The sequence below is a fragment of the Anser cygnoides genome, chromosome 3 (assembly GCF_040182565.1).
Source record: "Anser cygnoides isolate HZ-2024a breed goose chromosome 3, Taihu_goose_T2T_genome, whole genome shotgun sequence".
Lineage (NCBI taxonomy): Eukaryota > Metazoa > Chordata > Aves > Anseriformes > Anatidae > Anser > Anser cygnoides.
This window is the reverse complement of record NC_089875.1, coordinates 103,324,351-103,344,194: the sequence shown is the minus strand read 5'-3', so window position 1 is coordinate 103,344,194 and position 19,844 is coordinate 103,324,351. Positions and strand designations below refer to the sequence as shown.

General features: G+C 37.1%; 1 protein-coding gene across 32 annotated transcripts in view; it reads left to right on the top strand.

Annotated features, from left to right (window-relative positions):
* The window catches only part of MYT1L (myelin transcription factor 1 like), a 328,171-nt gene that overhangs the window by 87,422 nt on the left and 220,905 nt on the right, over positions 1-19,844 (top strand). The gene's annotated exons all lie outside the window — the stretch shown is intronic.

Sequence of the window (19,844 nt, the reverse complement as noted above, 5' to 3'; positions counted from 1 at the left end):
GAATTAAGAGAATGGTAATGTTACAACACACTTCAGTTTTGAAGTATATATTTTTAAGCATTGCTTGCAAACTTGTGCAAAATGCTGGATACATTTGCACTCCACATATGTGGAATATACAAAACATACTTAGTGTTCATCATAGAGGCTTTTTTACATCCTATTTCTTTTATAGAATTCTCTGGAAAACCCATGTGTTGCTCAGAAATCCAGAAGGCTAGTATTAGATTCCATGAAGGGCGTCTGTTGGAAAGCCGTTTTTTGCAGTTTTATGAACTAATGTAGTAGGACACAGCTGTGCTAGTTATTTTCCTGCATGTTTGTTTGTTTTTCAAAGAGAACACCAAAATACATATTTTATTTTGGAAATAAACTCCACAAATAGTCATAGGTCCCACTTGTCAAAGGAATATTAGTGAAAGGTTTATCGGAAAGCTGAATAAACCGTAAGATAAAGACACATATATTGGTCTGTTGAGTTGGTTCTTTTGATGATGATGGACAGCAGTTATAGATGTAGTTAGACTTAGGAATTCTATACTACATTCTAAAAAGCAACAAATAAGAATATCTGAATTTGATGTTACTCAGAAAAAAAGCACATGCTATTCTGATTAATGTTATCCTCTCTAGAGGACTTATTATTTTATTTTTTTTTCTCTATAAACACGGAAGTTTTTGTCTAGATACATGGACTTAATGATCTTCATTCTAAGGTAGGAAAATGAGGCAAACAAAATTTGAGTGATATACCAAAGCTCTACAGGAAATGAAAATAGAATCATGTCTAGATTCTAGTTTTCCTAACCTTTATTCTGATACCTATTAAAGTTAAAATTTATGTTTATAGGACATTTTTGTTAATGAAAGTTATGTCTTAAAACAATCTAACAAAGTAGCTCTCCCTGCTGTGCTGTGTATTACCAAGCTTTCAGACAATATTCTATGCAATATTGTGCTCAGTTTTATATTCTCCTTTAATAATAATAATAATAATAATAATAACAACAATAATAATTTGCAGAATTTTTCGTATTTTCTGTTACTAAGTGGTTATAAAGGCAGAAAAAAACTTACAAATATACTAATTAAGGAAAGATGTGGAGAGGTGTTATATTTCACTCTAAAATAAGATAAAACGAATCAGTTATTCAATTGCATAGTAATTAAGTTATTGTAAGAAAAACTTGGATTAAATATATGAGAAAACTGATTTATTTTCCCCAGTCTACTGTGATGAATTGTTGAGACACAACACATCACAGTGGAAAGCAACAGTAATTTGAAATAGGCTCAGGAGAGACCTTATTGCTCTCTACAACTACCTGAAAGGAAGTTGTGGGGAGCAGGGGCTCAGCCTCTTCTTGCAGATAACTTGTGATAGGATGAGAGAGAATGGCCTCAAGTTGCACCAAGGGAGGTTCAGTTTGGAAATTAGGAGACATTTCTTCTCAGGAAGAGTAGTTAGGCATTGGAATGGGTTGCCCAGGTAGGTGGTGGAGTTACCATTTTTGAGGGTGTTTAAAGAAAGTTTGGATGTGGTACTTAGGGACACGGTTTAGTGGGTAATATTAGTGGTAGGGGGATGGTTTGACTAGATGATCTGGAAGGTCTTTTCCAACTTTAATGATTCCATGATTCTGTGAAATACAAGTGTAATAAGAAGAAGGTATTAAAATCTGTGAAGATGAGAATATGCAAGACATGATTGAATGTCTTCTCAGTTGGGCAGGTTGAGGTCATAAAACCTCTTGTGCTGTGCTTTGGGATCTTGTGTAGTTTGCTTAGTACTTTCTAGTGGGCTGCTAAATAAAATAATTTTAAAGTTTGAGAAAACTAAATGGATTCATGGCAGGATATCACTGTTGTAGAGTTTTCCACAGAACGAGACAATTAAAGAACTACTTGCCTAGGGGAAAGAAAAAATAAAAATAAATCCTGCCCCAACAAAAAAGACTGATAACTCATAAGTAGTTACCCACAACCTCAAAGATTCTGAATTGAAATATTTAACTTTTTTTTTCTTGTGTGTCCCAAATTTACTATTGATATCTTACAAATAGGACTTTGCAGTCTTACTGACTGCTAGAGTTCTGTAAGTGTATAACCTTGAAGATTAAAACGTGCTGCAATGTGATTTGTATCATTTTCTTTTTGCCTGCATGAAATATGTCTAAAACTTGATCTCATATCTGCAGAGGAATATCAGATGCTCACATTTTGTTAATTATTACCTTTATCTGTTAGGTTGACAGGCACACAGTTGTACATAACTGAAATGAATAAATCAGTTTAAAACTTAGGTGCTAACCCCCAAAACCCCATGTAAGCTCCCTTCTCTGTGTGAATGGTATTTCTGAGGATTGCTTACTTCAAAAGATGACAGATAGAAAACCATTCTGAGTCTTATATTAAGTCCCATCTTGTAGTATATTATGGATCCAATGAAAAGTATAACATCTTAAGTATTTTTAAATATAGTTATTTGATATTTTTAGGGATGGTTTCTTATGTGATACAGATCTATAGAAGAAAAAATCATAGATTAAGAATCTTAAGCCACCTTATCCCCGCTGCTTTATTCATTTTACCCTACCATCACAGTGAAAAGCAATAGTAAAGCAACCCTAATTAGGCAGTGTATGAATTTGTGGTATGCAACATTCTTCTTAGCCAGCTTTATATTCTTCCTGCTTGTTCTACAGTGCCTCAGGGAATGAGAAAACCTCTGGTCCATTAATTAGAGAATTAGCTTGAAGCTGGGGAAGACAAGATCAGACTTTGTCTATGTTACAAACTTCCTAAAAGACACTTAGCTAAGTACCGAGCAAAATTCAGCAAGACCTAAGGACCAGGGATTTTCTCTGCTTTTGAAGTACAATCAGGTGTCTTTTCAGTATCTTAGTTACTCCAATGATAACGTTCATAAATCTTATCTTCCTTAATCAACTTTCTATGCTTCTCTATCATACTGTTCTTACATAAGGGTATTGATAGACTTGCAAGGATGTAGAAAGCAAAATAATGACTTATGTTAGTTCAGACAGAGTATTACAGATATACTGTCATGATGATGAGTTCATATTAGTTCTTGGTAGTATAAGCCTCCCTAATATGACCTTCTAAAAAAGAAAAATTCCTCAATCGAAATGTCACATGTTGCTAAATTTACAGTTTATAATTTACCACAGTAAATTTAAGTAGTAGAAATCATCATGTAGAATTGTACTCTTTCTCTCTCCCCCCCTCTCTCTCCAGACTTTAGTGGTTTTAAAAATGAGGCACTAGGCTCTTTAAATTACGGTTTCTAGGCAGCATCTCTGCTCTTGTGAACAGACATGGTTGTTTATATTGCATGGGCCAGCCAACTGTGATTGATCACAGGCTTCTGCTGATGTTAGCAGGCCAAAGAGAACATTTATGTTAAAGCTAAAAATGTCAGGACAGGGCCATACCACCAATAAGAAGCAGGAAAAGAAATCCTATGTTTTAAAGGATATAAAGCTCAGCCTGCCAGAATACTTAATCCTTAAATCATCCTGAAAATATGTGGGATATAAAATCAAATTAAACCCACTATCAAGGGCACAGTCTTTCATCACAGCACTAGGAGTTATAGGTTTAAATCCCTGCACAGCAAGTTGAAACAAAATATTAGTAAAAATGTTTTGTAAGATAAATCTAATGATGATAGAGATGATATTTTTTTGTAGCAAACACCTAGGAAGTTTTGGAGTAATTAGATTAGAAGAGGTAAAAAATAATTTTGCTAAATTATTCTCTCTTTTTGAGGGTGAATCTTCCCTTTTCTACTTTTTTTTTTTTTTTTTTTTAGCATTTTATGAAGAAGTGTTGTCACAGGTTTATTTCAACCAATTTCCATTTTTTAGATTTCTTTTTTATGTGATCATAAATGATCCTTTTGTCTTTATGGATATTGAGTTGCAAATTCTGGTGGACAAAAAAAAAAAAATAGCACATATGCATGATTTGCTTTTTCCACTTCAAATGAATGATTAAGTATTGCTTAGCTGCTATATGCAACTGAATTATTCTGAAGCCAAGAAAGACACAGAAGACTAATTTGAAGGCCAACTGGAATTAAGAGAACGACTTAACTGGTCAAGTAGAACTTAGATCAGGGTTGATTTAGGTCAGAACTATACATTTCATACTGTAGAGATAAAGTTTTTATTAAAAAAACCTATATGTTTTGTATGACTTTCATACACTGAGACAAAAGAGGTACAGAAGCACATTAATATATTAATCTTCAGTGTACTGAAGAATGTCACGGAAAGGAAAATGTTTGATAAAAACTATGAAGAATCATATCAAATAAGTAGTTAGAGTCAACTGAAGATACATGTATTCTACTGTATCAAAGCTATAATAAGAAACTTTTTTAAGTTTTATTTATTTATTTTTAAAGTGTGGCAGGAGGACAAGCCATATGCAGATTCTTATGAACTAAACATATACAATGTTTATATTGCCCTTTCTGTATACAAATACAAATACATTTTTACATTTTATGACTGTAGTATGATCTCATTAATGTTATTACAAACAAAATTTAAAGAAGGAATAGAGAGCACTAAAAGTTTCCTTTTTTCTTCCAAACACACTTTTGAGAAGCTGCAAAGGGAGTAGGACTTCCATTTCACAGTCACCTTGCGCTTTTCATGAGTGAGCTGCTTGACTGTGGTTTTGGACAGAGCAAGGCAGAGCTTCTCAGCAGGTCTTGGTAGTATTGTCCCCAGCTGACCTTGTGGATGGATTTTTGTTTCAAAATCCTACAGAAGTTAAATATTGCTGAAAATAATATTCACTCTTGTTGTGCTCCTTTCATGGCTTCTAGGGTGAAATTTGTCTGTCCTAATGTAGATGTCTTTTGTATCTAAATTGGCTTTGGTTAGGCTGCCTTTATAGTCAATAGAGAGAAATAGACACTTTTAGGGCATGATTCATCCCTTTATAAGGTAGACAACTAAATAGGTCAAATGAATCACACTCTATAATAGTATATTCCTTACTAGTGAGAATAAAGGAAACCTAGGTATCAGCTTAGACGCTGATGTCTATATTGGAAATATCTAAAATGAAGTGAAATGAATTCTATGTCTATAGGTACCGAGTCAGAGCTCAAAGTCAGAGGAGAGTATCCTATTTTTCAGGAAGAACCTTTTCCTCCTCCATGTAAGTCCTGGTTACATGGTACCGGGGTACATGATCTACAGTCACTTGGTGGTAAATTAAAAAAATAAAAAAAATACACACCTATCTTCTCCCGTTTAATACTTTATGATGTGAAAACTGAGTAGATTCTGTTGTATAAATAGGTAATTTATATACATCTATATAATCTGATAATTTTATTTATTCATTTATTTTATTTATTTTTTTATAATTTATATATAATATATAATCATCAGTTATTCCACTATTTCCACAGGGGTATCATCCTGTTTGTTAAACTGCCTATTAATAATTTGCATGTACAGGATCTCATCATTGCTTTGAATGGTCCTTGTAAAGCATTTCAGAGTGGGAAACAAATACTTTTTTCTCAACCTGAAATCTCTGCACATAGATAGAGAACTGAACATATGCAATCAATTTAGGCTAGTAAACTAATTTAAATTATATCCACACCATAATCATTACTGCTAGTGCCAGAGTTTCATTAAACTCCCCACTAGACAAGCTGGTTAGTGCAATATTGCTGCAAGTCCCCATGATGAGGATTTTCAAGTGCTAAAAAATGATTTTCACAGAAAGGTTCTTTGTTGTTCATTGTTACTGTTATGTTTGCTTTAAGTATCAACTGTAAACAATACAATGGAACATACAAAAATGACCAACAGCATTTATTATATATTTAAAAGACAAAATCAACAAGTAATGGTCTGTAATCTGTCTGAAACACTTGAAGCCCAATGAAGTTTTTCACATTCTACTCTTCCATTGTTTGCAAAACTCCAAATCCCAACAAACCTGCAAGACCTTTGTCAGATGCACACCCAGGAGTAGCACAAGGATGACAGCCTGGAGTAAGCAGATTGCTAGAGAGGCTAGCAGGTGCCAAAACATGCTGTTTCATGACCCAGTGTAAACATGCCAAAAATAATCTCAACTGTATTTCAGTTAAAAAAAAAAAAAAAAAAAAAAAAAAAAAAGGCTTCAGAAATATGGTCTGTAAAACTATCTGAGATTAAGCAAGAAAGTTAAGAAACTTGAAGCTGGAAAAGCAGTGTTCTGATGCAGAAGCTCTGCAACAAATTTACTGTTTTCAGGTTGTGATGCTTCTTGGCCAAAATCCATATTTTACCACTTAAAAAGATGGCCTATTTTTCAAAAGTAACAGGGACCAAAACTACAGTGGATTCCACAGATTAAAACATGAAATCACAGAATCACAGAATGGCTGAGGTTCGAAGGAACCTCTGGAGATCATCTAGTCCAACCCCTCTGCTCAAGCTGGGTCACTTAGAGCATGTTACATTGGATTGCATTCAGGCAGGTTTTGAATGTCTCCAAAGAAGGAGATTCTACAACCTCTCTGGGCAGCCTGTTCCAGTGCTCTGTCACCAAAACTGTAAAGAAGTTCTTCCTCATATGATGATGAAACCTCCTGTGGTTCAACTTATACCCATTACCCCTTTTCCTATCACTGGCCACCACTGAGAAGAATTTGGCCCCATCCTTTTTACTTTGTCCCCTCAGGTATTTGTAGAGGTTGATAAGATCTCCTCTCAATCTCCTCTTCTCTAGGCTAAACAGGTCCAGCTTGCTTAGTCTTTCCTTTATAGGACAGATGCTCCAATCCTTCCAATCCTTAATCATCCTCATGGCTCTACACTGAACCCTCTCTAGAAATTCTACATCCCTCTTGTGCTGGGGATACCAGAACTGCACAAAATATTCCAGGTGTGGCCTCACCAGTGCTGAGTAGAGGGGGAGGATCACCTCCCTTGACCTGCTGTCCACACTCCTCTTGCTGCAGGCTAGGATCCCATTGGCCTTTTTGGCCACAAAGGCATGCTGCTGGCTCATGGTTAACTTGTTGTCCACCATGACCTCCAGGTCCCTCTCCACAGAGCTTCTCTCCAGCAGGTCAGCCCCCAGACAGTACTGGTACCTGGGGTTGTTCCTCCCCAGGTGCAGGATCCTGCACTTGTCCTTGCTGAACCTCTCTGCCCAACTTTCCAGCCTGTCCAGGTCCCTCTGAATAGCCACACAGGGCCTTGATGTGTCAGCCACTCCTCCAAGCTCTGTATTGCCTGCAAACTTGACAAGGGTGCACTCTGTCCCTTCATCTAGGCCATGGATGAGTAAGTTGAATAACTCTGGCCCAGTACTGACCCCTGGGGGACACCACTAGTCACAGGCCTCCAACTAGACCGGGCATCCTTGAGCACAATGCTCTGAGCTCTGCCATCCAGCCAGTTCTCCATCCACCCCAACATCCACTCATGGATTTCACACTTCCAGAGCTTGCCCAGGAGGATGTTATGGGAGACAGTGTCAAAAGTCTTGCTGAAGTCAAGGTAGACAACATCCACGGCTCTCCCCTCATCCATCCAGCCAGTCATCTCATAGTAGAAGGATATCAGGTAGGTTAAACACAACTTCCTCTTGATGAATCCATGTTGACTGCTTCTGATCACCTTCTTTTCCTCCCCATGCTTAGAGATGGTCTCAAGAATGAGCAGCTTCATCACCTTTCCAGGGATGGAAGTGAGGCTGATTGGCCTGAAGTTTCCTGGGTCTTCCTCCTTGCCCAAATTAAATTGAGCTATTCAAGTCACATGCAAATGTTGACTAACTACCTTACTTTTCCTGTCTTTCAGAGCTGTAGTATTTAGCTGCCTTTATTTATAATGGTTTCAAATATGTGAATAGCAATAAAAATTGCTTTGGATGTGCATGGGACGTAAAATCAATTTATTTTATTATTAAAAGTAAAGGTAGATTCATAGCAATAAAATATGTATGCTTTCATCAACCTGATGCAATTTGCTGTAGACAATATAAGATCCAAAAGTCTGTGTTAAGCTATTGCATTTAACTTTAAAGAAAGCTGTGATAACTGAACTTGTACTTGGAAAATGCACTGCAAAAATTTTCAGAATCACAGAAATAGTCAGTACCGTGTGTTTAGTATGTAAAATGAGATAATACAATAAAATATATTACTGAAACTGAAATACAAAGTCAGGGATGAAAAGGAGTTTAAAAAGTAGGTGTGGAATTTCATTCAGATTTTAAATATTGTATTTAATTCTGAAATTTTTCTGTCACCGTAGCCCTTTGCGAATCTGCTTCTGAATGCATATTTTGTAAGGTAGATAAAAGTTATTAAGAAATAAGGGATAGTAAACATGACAGAGGAATGATGATTCTTATAGATTGTAGAAAACTGAAGAAATGGTCATGTGATAAACATTTTAAGCCAAAAAGGTATTTCCATGGTAACAAGCTCTTTATCTTAAAATTTGATTATGAACACAAAGCCAAGGAGTCCAAAGTTTAAGTGGAAACATATAGTATATGATGCAAGCAGGAGAGACAGCAACTTAACCTTCTGAAATTTATGGACGTGTATATGGTACATGTTGTCAAGTACCTACTGAGCTGGCTATGTGAAAATGTCAGTATTCTTTACATAACAGATTAGGGGAAAAAAAAAAACCTAGTACGCAGTCTGTTTATTCATCAGCAAGACACAGACTTCCTTTGAGCCATGGTAAGCCAGACAGTGCACACTTTAAAAAAAATTGCATCCTTAAGGTTTTACCTTCTATATATGCTTAAATATATGCCTCACCTCAGTGTCAGAAAAGATCTGGAAAGGAACACAAGGAACAGGTCCTCCTTGAAATTAAGGTAAGGCACATAGAAAATAAGGAGGTGATTGGTAGCAACCAACGTAGCTTCACTAAGGGCAGATTGTGCCTGATAAATTTGGTGGCTTCCTATAATGGGATTATAACCTTGGCAGACAGGGGAAGAGCAACTGATGTTATCTGCTTGGACTTGTGCAAAGAATTTGACACTGTTCTGCACAACATCCTTATCTTCAAATTGGAGACACATAGATTTGATGGATAGACCACTTGATGAATGAGGAATCAGCCGGATGGTCACACTCACAGAGTTGCGGTCAATGGTTCAATGTCCAAGTGGAGACCAGTGACAAGTGGTATCCCTCAGAGGTTGGTATTGAGACTAACACGTTTAACGTCTTTGTTGGTAACATGGACAGTATGATCGAGTGCCCCCTCAACAAGTTTGACAATGACACCAAGCTTTGTGGTGCGGTCAACACACTGGAGGGAAAGGGAAGCCATCCAGAGGGACCTGGACAGTCTTGAGATATGGGCTTGTATGAACCTCACGACATTCAACAAAGCCAAGTGCAAGGTCCTGCACCTGGGCCAAGGCAATCCTAAACACAAAAAAAGGCTGGGCAGAAAATGGATTGAGAATAGCCCAGTGGAGAAGGACTTGGATGTCCTGGTTGGTGAGAAGCTCAGCATGAGCTATCAGTGTTCACCTGCAGCCGAGAAAGCCAACTATATCCTGGGTGCATTGCAAGAAAGACCAGTAGGTCAAGAGAGGTGACTCTTCCCCTCTACTTTGCTCTTTATGTGACCCCGCCTGGAGTACTGTGTTCAGCTCTGGTGCATCCAACATAAGAAAGACATGGACCTGTTGGAGCAAGTGCAGAAGAGGACCCTGAGGATGATCAGAGGGTTGGGGCATCTCTCCTATGAAGACAGGCTGAAGGAATTGGAGTTATTCAGTCTGGAGAAGAGAAGGGTCAAGAGGGATCTTATAGTGGCCTTTCAGTACCTAAAGAGGGCCTAAAAGACAGGTGGAGAGGGACTCTTTATCAGGGAGTGTGGTGATAGTACAAGGTGTAATGGCTTTAAACTAAAAGAGAGTAGATTTAAATTAGATATTCAGAAGAAATTCTTTACAGTGAGGGTGGTGAGGCACTGGAACAGGTTGCCCAGAGAAACTATGGATACCCCATTCTTGGAAGTGTTCAAGGCCAGGTTGGATGGGGCTTTGAGCAACATGATCTGGTCTAGTTGTGGTGTTTTATTTGTTGTGGTGTTTTATTCAAGGTTTGGTTAAGATGCAAAAATACGTGTGTTTACATGCAGGTTTCTGTGCTCTCTTCTTTGTCAATGGTATTGGGACAGCAAGTGACTGGACTGCTGAACCTCTTTCTAAGCTTCATAGATGTAACTGACTACATAACCACTGACTACTTTTGGAAGTTTGACTATCAAGGCTAGCATGTACATCTTAATCTAATTGTCAGCATTCCTTCTTGTAATAATACCCCTTTTCAGTCCCTGAATTATCTGGAGTGTAATACAAGTAATGTTAGAAATCTGTATGGTCCCAAAAAAATATATTTTTTTAATTATTATTTTGTCAATAGCTTCTCTTGCTAGAAAGGCTTATTTTAGTTTCTATGGAATACTGAAATTCAAAAATATTAGAATTAAAGTTCAGATTTTAGAAGTTATTAGGTAAAGATGGACATCTAAGTGTATTCACAGAAGCTGTCATGTAAATTAAGTGTCCAACCCATCGGAAATTTGAAATGGGTTAAGTAAATAACTCACTGAAATATTTCAAGAAAACTGTTAAATGTCTACTTGCATTTCTCGGCATTTCCTTCTACCTCTATAAATATTTATACATATCCTAGCATTTCAATCCACTTTTCTAAGTTCAAAGCAGCTGTTCTTTTTTTAACAATAGTTGATGAGTAGTAAAAAGTCAGTTTTAAATTCTTCTGCGAAAATCTTTCAGGACCAGATGTAGTCTACATGATTTTCTTAAGATATTTTAAACAGATTATTTACTGGTACTTTTCAAGGAACATTACCACTTAAAACCTATCCTATACAAGATACTTTATTCTATACAAGAAATCTGTATAAAAAAGGAATGTCCACCAGAAAAGGTCTTCATTTGCTTTCAGACAAGAACAACAAATACTGGCTTGTTTATGGGACAACGTTTTTTCTTATTTACAATCTTACAAAGCTGGAAAACGTCCATTTAAACTGTGAGCCCAGTAACAAGTACAATAACGAAGACACAGTGGAGTAGCCTTCGGTGTGAAGTCTTAGAGAATTTCTATACAGACTGCACTGAGGGAACTCTTGGCTCCGCAATGATGTGTATTCATGGAGGCTGACCCTTACTAATCTCTACATTTCTTAGCAGTTTGACTTTCTGGAGTCCTGAGAAACACATTGAAATTAACAGAAGCTGAATATGCTCTTTACTTGTGAGATTCAGTCATAAATTGCTCATTGAATGCATGTTGTTTAACTATTTCATGTAACAATGATAGGCAGCTTGAAGTACTGTATTGTAGCAGGGCTCAGTACTGGGGCCAGTCCTCTTTAATATCTTTATCGATGATCTGGATGAGGGGATCGAGTGAACCCTCAGTAAGTTTGCAGATGACACCAAGTTAGGTGCGTGTGTCGATCTGCTTGAGGGGAGGAAGGCTCTGCAGGAGGATCCGGATAGGCTGGACCGATGGGCTGAGGTCAACTGTATGAAGTTCAACAAGGCCAAGTGCCGGGTCCTGCACCTGGGGCACAACAACCCCAAGAAGAGGTACAGGCTGGGAGATGAGTGGTTGGAAGGCTGCCTGGCAGAGAAGGACCTGGGAGTACTGGTTGATAGTCGGCTGAATATGAGCCAGCAGTGTGCTCAGGTGGCCAAGAAGGCCAACAGCATCCTGGCTTGTATAAGAAGCAGTGTGGCCAGTAGGGCAAGGGAAGTGATTGTCCCCCTGTACTCGGCTCTAGTGAGGCCACACCTCGAGTACTGTGTTCAGTTTTGGGCCCCTCGCTACAGGAAGGACATGGAGGTGCTCGAGAGAGTCCAGAGAAGGGCAACGAAGCTGGTGGGGGGGTCCAGAGAACAAGTCTTACGAGGAGCGGCTGAGGGAGCTGGGATTGTTCAGCCTGGAGAAGAGGAGGCTCAGGGGCGACCTTATCGCTCTCTATAGTTACCTTAAAGGAGGCTGTATTAAGGTGGGGGTTGGTCTGTTCTCCCACGTGCCTGGTGACAGGATGAGGGGGAATGGGCTAAAGTTGCACCAGGGGAGGTTTAGGTTGGATATTAGGAAGAACTTCTTTACTGAAAGGGTTGTTAGGCATTGGAATGGGCTGCCCAGGGAGGTGGTTGAGTCACCATCCCTGGAGGTCTTTAGATGTTTAGATGTTGAGCTTAGTGATATGGTTTAGTGAAGGACTTGCTAGTGTTAGGTCAGAGGTTGGACTAGGTGATCTTGGAGGTCTCTTCCAACCTCGACGATTCTGTGATTCTGTGATTCTGTTATATTATATGGATGCTCTCTATACCTTATCCTCCCTCTTCTGCTGTTTATGTTGATAAAGGAAACTTTTGGTGAAAATATGGATCCAAACATTTTGTAGAAAAGAGGAATAATTGGCAATGAAATAGTTATTCCAATATTCCAGTTGTCATAAATTATTCCAATACTGGATTTCCAATAGTTAAAAGTAAATTCTGTTTTGAACTAGTCAAATACAGATGGCTAATATACATCTTCTAATCAGATCTCACTCAGCAGGATCTTCAGTTACCTCATATTATATGTTGAAAATTGAAAATCTGCATTAAATAGTCCAAGCAGTCAAAAGCCAATACATGCCAGAATTAACTTTGTTAGGGCAATTTAATTTAACCTCCCCCATGTGTATGCATTATGAAGAGTTCTTTAATTACATGATCACATATGATTTTTCTTACAAGATCTTTTCCTCATTCAGCTCACAGAATATATGATAGTCACTTAATGAGCAGCTGTTCAATATTTTGTTTTCTTGATGTTTTTGCAGTGTATGGCCCCATATCTTGTTTAATAGAGTATTTAAGTCCTGCTCTGAAGACAGAATTATTAATTATTAATTATTTATAATTAATAAGTTCCTTTGAGGGGTTTCTTAGTGATTATTGCTATAGCATCTAAGTGATGAGCAAACATTAAATTAGTGTTACTGTAGACCCCTGAGATGGTAAGATAATGTGATTTCCATTTTATAGATAGGGAACAATGGCCCAGAGAAGTTACATTCAGAAGCTGCCACTAATTTACAAGACCAATCTGAGGTGCTTAGGTCCAAAAGCCTACTCCAACTCCTTCCTGTTAAAAAGAACTTTCCCAACTCAGCTCATACTGATTCCAGCTATGTCTCTGAACATCTAACACCTGCAAGTTCATATCTTGGTGAGTCACAATGAAAATAAAGAACATACTCTTAGTAACTACCTGTACCATGGGAACTTGGCAAGAAAGGATAGAATCCTAATTTCCAGGATGAAATTCAATTGCTTTAACCATTCTTTCTCATCTTTCAATGATGTCCCTTTTTGTTTTTTGAATCATTTCTTCAAAATTCTTCAAGAAATGAACCTTCTTCAGTACACAGTTCTGGCTCATCATTATAGCAAGGCCATCTTGTACACTGTATGAGGCAGGTGTCTTCTGGGCAAAATGGTATATGAGTCATGCAATTAGTCTCCATCATGATGCCCCTTCACAAAATGGGGAAAAAATTAGGTTATATAGGGAATGTGGCACTTCTGACATCTTTGATTTGGTCATGTTAAAAAAACTTATTTTAAAAATGTGTGTGACAGAGAGGAAAAGAGGGAAAAAGAGAAAGAAAGGGAAAGGAAGAAGGGGGGGGGGAGGGGAAGGGATAGGGAGAGGCAGAAGCGGAGGCAGAGGGAAGAAGGAAACAGTACCCACTTGTATATAAAGAGTACCTACCCACTTAAGATTTTAAAAATACAAATCCATAAGAATATTTTAACACCCATCTGAATTATGAGGATGCTTGGAACCTTAAAATCCCCCACACCATGTTGTAACATCCTTCTATTAAAAGAAATACATGGCATCATTTCTGTGAAAATTACTGCTGGGGGAATAAGATACAAAATACATTTTTTGATTCCTATCAGGCTCCACAGATATTTGCTGATGGTACAGGAATCATGGGAAACTGAAATTTGGTTCCCAGGAGTTCTCAATAGGTTTTCTAGTCATTAGTGATTTTCTGCTCAATTTTCAAGGATTTTTTCTAACCCTCTTTTCTACAGCTGTTGTAACTCTGTTTATATCCTAATTCTATGCCCTTAGCAGAACAGTTCTAGTTCTCACTATCCTACTGACTTCATCCCCTGTTCTCTCTCTCTCTCTCTCTCTCATTTTTTTATTTTTTTTTATTTTTTTTTAACCCTGAGCACTGCCCAAGTGGTTGTTCTTTACCTTCTTGTCTTCAGTACCTTTCTAGCAGTCAGTGTCTGTAGTTCATATCTCATAATTCCTTGGCTGGATTCCTAGGCTTACATACATTCTTCTCATTCCTACTGGCTCTCAAGACAGAACACTATCATCAAATTCTCTTTTTCAGTTCTGTGCCTTCAACCACCCATCTCTTATCTCTTTGCATACTCATTTCAAATATTACCATTATATTTTGGTTATTCCTCTGTCTTTCCTCTCTGCTGCTTCATTTTCCCTTGGAGAGCAGGAAACTGATTAAAATTCTCTTCATGTGAAGGTTATTTTAAATTTGTGACCAGAGCTTCTGAGGATCCTAGGACAAAGTTATATGAGTCTCATTTTCTTAGTTCAAAATTGAAACTAAATTCTAATATAACAAACAGAAGTGATGCACCAAAGACTGGTCTGAAAACCTGACCCTATCTACAGGCACACTACTCTAGTCCTGCTAGATGCTTACCATGCCTGTTGTTACTTTAGTGTTTCTGTTTTTTCTCTCCATTTCTGTACGCTTTATCTGATTATCAGTCTTAAATCTAGACAGATTACGCTGCCTGAATCTAGACTTTCGGGATGTTTTATGGATGCAGCTCCAGAATTCAGTGCTGAAATTAGAGATAGTGATTTTGTTGTTGTTGTTGTTTTTTGTGTGTTTGTTTGTTTTGTTGTTTGTTTTTGTTTTTGTTTGTTTGTTGTTTTTTTTTTAGTTACCATACACCTCTCTATATATCCCAGTAACAGCTGAGTAGGTTACTCTCTTCATCACTCAACAGACCGTTTAATGTAGTGTAATAGCTTGGAAAGGACCTATGCAGAAAAATGCTGCAATACCAATCTATTTAAATTGCAGAGTGGCATACAATCAGAGTACAGTTTACTTATTGTACACTTATATAATTTTTAAATTCAGAAGGATCATCAGTTTACTTTGTATTTTTGCTTACCACAGACTGGATAATTTTATCTGTATACTCTTGTATTGTTCTATATCTGAAGACTGTCTAATGATTATTTGATCTTAAATTTAAAATATTAAAAAAGATGATGCATTTACTTCTGTCCTCTGTAGCTTGTAAAGATTTGCATCACTTTTTCTAAAACATTTCTGGAAAATATAGCTAGCTGCAAGAAAAACTGAGCTAATATCTTCTTATGATAGTGGTATTCCTTGTGAAAGGAAACTAGGTAGTATCAGGGAATACTTTGCATTGTCTAATTGCTGTATTTACTTCCCATGCTTTCAAAATATACAATTTCTTGGAAACCTCACAACCCAGATCTCTTATTCTACTGCTTCTGACTCTTTCACTTCTTTGTACTTTGCTTTGTCATCCTGTTGCCTCATTCTTCTGCTGGCATAGGACTTGGAAGAGGACATGATCTGAGAAAAATACGTGAGGACAGACAACCTAAGCTGTATAATGGAGTTGGTGAGGAGTATTTTAAATGAGGGCAAGAATATTGGATGTGGGGAAAGAGAATAATGATGGTTAGATTGATTAGAATAAATATGAAAGACTTGTGTTCACTTCCCTGCCTTGCCTCACATCTTCTGTCTCATCTTATCTTTCTGTGGCACAGGTCCTCATCAATAAGATAGAAATAATGCTGTTTCACAGGTATTAAAGTATCTACTTTATAGACATCATGGAATGAAGGAAAACAGTGATTACACTCAAGTAGTGTAATCAATGGCTTCTATAAGTACTGCCTTTGATGGTATGTCTCATAGGAGTAATACCACTGAGATTGGGAAGTTTTAAACTTAAGACAACTGAATTGTTCCAAACCCTGATTTCACTCATGCAGTTCTGTCCATTGCTTTATTATCCACCACTCCTCTCTTGATACTTCTCCTTTATTGTTTGTATTACCTTCAGGCTTCTCACAGATACTTACTTTTACTCATATTTCACCACTGTTCCAGTTCCCCTAGACTTCCCTCTGTCTTGTTCTTTTACTGTAAATCAGGTTTCCTGCAAACCATTAGTGTATGCACAGCAGTTTCTTTCTCCTTTGATCTATATGGCCCAAGTCAGTTCAGAGGGACTTTTGGGCTGTGTGAAGGCATTGAGAGTGCATATACAAATGAGAAGATGAATGGTAATAAAGAGTCCCTAGTACAAATACGTACCTAGTCTAGAGGAGAGAAAGAGGTATATACATCTGTTTTCACAGCAGGAGTATCTGAATTGTGTGAAGTAGCTCTTTGATCTGAATGGTTAGTTCTCAACTCAGGAAGAATTCTTTGTGGAGATAAGAATAACCCAGGTGTAAGAGAGAGGAGCTGAGCTATGCACTGACCATGTTCATTATGTTTACAATGTCCTGTTTGGCTTGGCAGGTGGGTTAGCCCAAGGTGGATGTAAATTTTATTGATACTACTGTGTTCTCACTGCTTCATCACTCAGGTTTATGTATGTAGGGATATATTCCATAGTCACCTATGTTGAGACGTTTTAACTATTTCTAAGTTAGCTCCATCTACTGTGGAAGATCTGTTTTCTGGGACTGGAGTGTTCAAACAGAATGATTCAGCAACTGTAGAAGACAGTCTGGTCTTCTTTCTTGCTGCAAGACTTGTATAAAAGCATGGCCAGATTCTAGTTCACACAAAGGATAATGGCTTAGGTTTAATTACTATCAAAGTTGACAGATTTTCCTATGACAGGCTAAGACTAAAAGTGTGTAAAGCCTAGATCAGCTGCAGCCTCCACAGCCACCACCACCTCACTCAGCTTTGAGCACATTGTGCAGTTTCCAGTTCGTATAGTAGTTTTAAATCTTGACTAACATGGCAGGGTAAATAGGCCAGAACATTTCGTGGAGGTAATTCAGAACAATTTTGTAGAGCTCAGGAGCTATCCATACTAGGTCACGCTGGACAGCAAAGAGAAATAGCATAGATCCTTCTCCAGGAGATGGGAAATTTCTAGATCCCAGATGATGTGAGCTGGTGGTCAAGAAAATGAACCTTCAGAAAAATAACTACCAAAACTGAACTGTTTTCTATAAATGAAACAGACATAAGCATGCAAAATTAGTCTACTTCATATACAGTTCAAGAAAATGGGACATAGTCTCATGCTGGCTATATTTCATGCCAAATTATAGCTTAAAATGTGGATATGAACCAGGAATTATGAGTGGAGCAGAAGCATAAAAAATTTTCATGGAGCTAGTAAATGCTGTCCTCCCACTAGGTTTGTACAAACCTGTGTGTTAAATGTATATGCAAAAAGGGACCTTTTGTGTCTGTTGGATTTCACATATGGCACAATAATCACATTACTTGATTATTTGAAATAGAGTCTAAGCACTAGAGAAAGAGATTTTGTTGCATTCAAATAGAAATATTCATTTACAGAATCATTTTTTGTCCTGCATATTGTAGTTCATGTTTATATATTTGGAATAAAAACCATACCAATGTTTCTGTTCATTTGCTGTGTCTGGAAAGGTTGTGATGTTTTTGTTGCTGCTTTGTTTTGTTTTTGTTTGTTTGTTTGTTCCATTTTTTAATTATTATTATTAAGAATGATGGGCCTGATTCTTTGGACTTTTTTATAAGAGCAATGCCACGGTGACTACTTTATTTATCAATGCCATGGATATTTAAGATGGCAATGAACTTTCCTTTCATTTCCTGAAAACTAAATGACAGAAATCCATTTCCAGTTCTCAATAAAGCTTTAGGATGTTTGGAGCTTTGTCCATCACAATTAAGTTTATACTTCCTAATGATGTGTAACATTCTTATCTATTTTGTTTCTGAGTGATACATAGTGAGTACTTGCACATAAACCAAGCTATAATTGGGGAAAGTAAACTGAAATACATACTGATACAAATGTGGCATTATCTTCAATCAGAAGAGCTGTGTGTTGCTAAAATTCCTTTCTCCTGCCTTTCTCCTGCCTTTCTCCTTTCCTCTCCAAGTACTTCAGTAAATCTTTTCAAAGCAAACAATTTATTTTAGCATAATCTGGTGAGAAAGAGTCTCTTATACAACTGGAGAAATGCACTGATTTTTGTGTTATGAAAGGCAGAAAATGTTAACTTAAGAAAATCAGCCTTTTGTTGCTAAAATAAACAGATTTGATGCTGTTTTTGATACACAATGTGTAAGAGTATTTTACTACTCCTATGCATGCCATTTGTTTAAGATCACGAGCCACTTAGTTTTCATTGTATTATTATTGCTCAGAGACCTCTTTGCTATATAACATTCCTTGGAGGAATATGGGTTTTTGAATATTCAGCAGTAAAACTTGCTGACATTCTACCTATAGTTGCTAAAAATTACAAATTATCTCAGAGGTGGTGCTTTTATTTATTTATTTATTTATTTATTTGTGAATTGAACAAGGCTTCTAGATTCACAAAAATAGCAGATTTTATTCCAACCAGATATCCCTCATAATTCACAAAGTCACTATCAATCAACATTTTTCCTGCCTTTACCTACTAAATGTAGGTAGAGGATATAGTCATTATTGTATGACCTAGTAACAATAGTCCTGTGATGGTTGTAAACAACTGACAAAGATCAGAGCAACCATTAAACTGCTCTTAACTATAGGATTGTTGTGGTAAAAAAGATCCTACTCTGAAGATGTGATCCTTACTCTCTTCTACATAGTTGGAAATCTGGGTCTCTGCTTTAAACTTTTAGCCATTTGACACTGGAACTTCAGAAGCACATGTGTATTTCATGTGGGAACACAGATATGTAACATATGCCATTTGCCTAGAGAAGCTGTGGATGCCCCATCCCTGAAGGTGTTCAAGGTTGTGTTGGATGGCCTTGAGCAACCTGGTCTAGTGGAAGGTGTCCCTGCCCATGACTAGTGGTTGGAGCTAGATGGTCTTTAAAAGCCCCTTTCAACCCCAAATATTCTATGATTCTTTGATTCTGTATTACCAACAAAAATATCATTAGAAATTCATGTCTTCTGCATCTGTTCTGTCTTTGGAAGAATAGCATTAACTAAGCAGGAAATCTAAAATTCTGTTAAAGCACACTACTGCCACATTCCTCACTCATGATCTTCCAAAATCCTCATAAAGTCTGGGATTTTGCTCTGCTCACATGGCCTATTCAACAGTTCTGAGATGTAAAATATTAAGTGAATCTAATCTTAAGGAAAGATTTATCTAGATCCTGTATTCTTAGCCTATTTACCCTGTTCTAGAGAGGCAAAGGACTAGAAAATTTATTGTGATAATTATCATTTCATCTTGTTCATAAAAAAAATAATCTATATTACACTTTAAAGAGCAGAGACTTTAATAAATATTTCAAATATGGTAAATTACATTACTTTCAAAAATGGTAAATGGATTCCGACCTATTTATGCTTCTCTTAATAATTATTAACTATTAAAGCAAGCATAGGTTGAATTTTGATGTAAAATATAACTATTAAATTGTTATTTATGTTTAATTTCCCCATCTGTGTCCTTTAGCTTTCACTTA